Below are 4055 nucleotides of genomic sequence, written 5' to 3' on the forward strand. Positions count from 1 at the left end.
ATGTATAGAGGTATAGTGCCACTGAGCTAAATCCCCAGCTGCCCCTCCTTTTTTTGGTACCTGGGATTGAACTCAGGACCTTATGCTTTCAAGGCAAGTGCAGTGTCACTGAGCTGACTCTCCCAGCCCAAACTTCTGTTTTTTTATAATATTCAATCTGTGGTATTCTGTGATAGCAGAAAATGAATAGGATTTAGCTCAGTGTCATGGCCACCTACCTCACAAGTGCAAGGTCCTGAGTTCAATCCCTGGTAACAGAAAAAACAAACAAACAAACAAACAAAAAACAAAACACGAAAATAAAATGGACTATGGCACCTACCAGTTCTCTTCTGTCCCCTGGAAGTGGAAGAAAATGTTTATTTTGGAAACAAAAAGTTCATATAGAGATCAGAGGTAAAGCAGCAAGACTGAATTTTTTTTTCTGGGTAGGGCATGCATGAAACATAGATGCTTTTCTTTCATTTTCTTTCTTTCTTTCTTTTTTTTTTTCTTTTTTCTTTTTTTTTTTTTTTACATAGATGCTTTTCAACTCATGATTGGGTTATATCCCAATAAACCCAAAGTAAAATTAAAGATATCCTAAGTCAATTATGCACTAAATATACCTGAAATAGCAAACATTCTAGTTTAGCAACATAGTACATTGTAGACTCTCACTCGTTTCCCCTTGTGATGGAGTAGGAGGACTGGGAACTGACTCACTGCCACTGCGTAGCATTGTGATATGCCCTGTATTACTGGCCTGGTCAAAACATCTAAATGTAAACTTCCAAGTACAATTTTTATTGAAAAGCCTATGGCTTTTAAACTGTGGTGAAGTTGAAAAAAAAATCGCAAGTTGAACCATAACTCAGAGAACAGGTTTGGGAGCATAGCTCGGTGTACTTTGTGAACGTATGTGCTGCGCAGGGCTTTGGGATTGTTCCCCTACATGGCGATAAGTAAGTAAGTAAAGAAATAAGGTACTGTCTACATAAAGAATGATCCTGTTCATCTATATTTAACTACTACATTTTCTTAGCATACATTTGTTTCCTATGTTCTCAAATTTCAAGGTGAGTACATGCGAGGATTACTGGGCCACGTTACTTCACTGTTTCTATCAGACTTTAGAAGACAGTGTAATGTGTTGGGTTTCAAAAACAATTTTTTTAGCAGGTAGAACTATTATTGTTAAAGTAATTATAAAAGAGATGAAAGCAGTATAACTCTGATGGATTGAAGATAAGTAGTCCCAGGATACCTTCCTAGACTCTGGGGCTTCCAAGAAGACAGCCTAGCTCTGTTTTACCTGGACACACAGGGGTTTCGAGTTCCCTGTAACTGGGTTTAAAATCCCAGCTCTCCTCCTTATAAACTGTGCAATGGTAGGAGTGTTACTAACCTCTTTCAGCAATTCAGTTATACGTGTAAGAAGGGTTAGGGAAAGCTGTCTATGGTTGTCGCACTGGTAGGATGCTCATACATGCTAAGGAATTTCCTTTGGTTTAAAAATTAAACATTAAACTACTCATCCCAGTTTTTAAACTGGCAGGGTAGCTGCCTCCAGACTTCGGTTTCCCAAAATTCAGGTTTACAAATTTTGAATTTGGCTCAGGTGGTTTGTTATCCTTCTAGCTATTAGTGTCAAGTTTCTTCTTGTCCCAGGGGCTCTTACTATGGCTTACTACCCTCTTTATTATATCTAGTTAACACTACATAAACACACATACATCAATAGTTTATTACAAAAACCCTGTAATACACAGGGACTATTCTATGCTTCTTGTTTTTCTTTCGGAGACAAAGAAAACAAAATCAAATAAAAATTTAGTTTTAAATTTCAAAGAGGACTGAAGAAACTATCCTTTCATGTTACTTTTTACTATAGACAGGTCATTACTATTTTTATTTTGGAGGCCTTTTTTTTTTTTTTTTCTTGGTACCACAGATCGAACTTGGGTCCTTGTGCTTACAAGGCAGAAAGCAGAACCACTGAGCTAAATACCTGGCCCTGGAGGACATTCTTTTTGTTTGTTTGTTTTTGGTACCAGGGATCGAACTCAGGGCCTCACACTTGCGAGGCAGGCGCTGGAACCACTGGGCTAAATCCCTGGCCCAAGGAGGCCATTCTTTTTAAAAAATCAATTATAAACCAGGCGTGGTGGCTCACACCTGTAATCCCAGCACTCGGGAGGCTGAGGCAGGAGGATCGCTGTGAGTTCAAGACCAGCCTGAACTACATAGTGAGTTCTAGGTCAGTCTCAACTACATAGTGAGATCCTGTCTCAAAAAAAAAAAAATCAATATTTCTCTCAGAACTCACCAGAAATGTAATTGTTTATTTTACTGAAAGGAAAGGAACATTTTTCTTGGTGATACTGAGCATTGAACCCATGTTCTTGTATACTGTACGTGCTGGGCAGGGCTCTTACTGCTGAGCTACATCCTCAGCCCCATTTTTCTTTTATAGCATTTATTGGATTATTCTAATAGTCTCAGTCTACTTGTAAGATGATGAGAGCAGATGGAGAATATGAAAACAATGTACAAAAGGAGACTTTATATCTTGGTTAATTTCTTGGCAAATCCATTCATACTGATTTCAGTATATCAGAGGTGACATTTACTGATCTTTCCTGATTTGGAAATGATATGTGCAACATCTTTTTTGTTGTTGTTGTTGTTGAGAGGGTATCACCCTATGTTTCCTAGGCTGGCCTCAAGATATTCTCCTGCCTCAGCCTCCTGAGTAGCTGGGACTACAAGTGCACCTGGCTTTTATGTAACATACCTCTTCAAACTCTCCATGTTTGTGACATGATGATCAAGAATGAAGGCTTTAGGGCTCTAGCTCAGTGGTTTCTCTATCTGCTTCATAACTGCAAAGACCTGAGATTGATCCCCATTACAAAAAAAAAGAATGAAGGCTCTAGAGATGGATTGGATTAGAATCCCAGTTTCACTACTGACTTCATGGGTGTTACTTAACAAGTCCTAGTGTTCTTTCCTTATCTATGAAGTGGGATAATACTATTTCTTACCTCAGAGGTTTGGTGTGAGGATTGAATGAGTTAAAAAATGTTAAAAACTAAACCGAGCATGGTGGCACAAGGCTGTAATCCTAGAATTTGGGAGGCTAAGGCAGGAGCACTGCCACAAGTTTAGGCTCAGCCTAGACGACAAGGTGAGTTCAAGACCGGCCTGATGTACACAGCAGGACCCTGTCTCCAAAAGAGAAAAACAACACATTGTCTGGTACATAGTCAGTACTCAATCATTAGCATAATTTTATTGGGCTCTGGTGCCCATACTTATTCATTAACATTCAGTGAGTGCACCCTTATTCTATGCCAGTCACAGTGACAGACTACTCAGTAACTAAGGTAAATAATGTCAGCCCTGCTCTCAACAATTCATAGTAAGGTAGAAAGAAAAATATAAACAGATTTTTATTTTTTGTTTCTAGGAATAGAACCCAGTGCCTTGTACATATTAAGTAAATGCCCTTACCACTGAGTCACAGCCCCGCATACAGAGATTCTTAAGTCAAATAGGATTCTATTGAACTTGGATGAGAAAAAAAATTGTACTTTTACATTAACCTCTAACTGAAATACAGCATTTCCTTCAACTATGTATTAACAAAGGGGACAAATCACAGTAGTGTTAGCAATGTCTGTGGCTTTGTTACCAAGAAAAATAACAGATATTCTTATATCACATTACAATTCTCTCAAGTATCTCAAACTGGTACTATCCTTAATCACTACTTTGTGATTTTGATAGTTATTAGACTGACCAGCTTCTAGATCTTATTACATTCATAACCAATCATATATTCCAATGTTCGTTTGTACTATTTAGGGAATAAGTGTTTTATTGTAATTGTTCTTTATCATCTATTAAACTTTATATGCATGCATTTTTTAAAAGTGAGTCCATAGGCCTCACTAGACTGACAAAGGGGTCCTTTTTTCAAAGCAAAACATTTATTGGTATATTTTAGACATACATAATGATAATACTCATCGCAAGGAATTTGCATCTGTACATGATATATCCTGCCTCTT

Source organism: Fukomys damarensis, unplaced genomic scaffold, assembly GCF_012274545.1.
Source record: "Fukomys damarensis isolate Sample0158 unplaced genomic scaffold, DMR_v1.0_HiC HiC_scaffold_13, whole genome shotgun sequence".
NCBI lineage: Eukaryota > Metazoa > Chordata > Mammalia > Rodentia > Bathyergidae > Fukomys > Fukomys damarensis.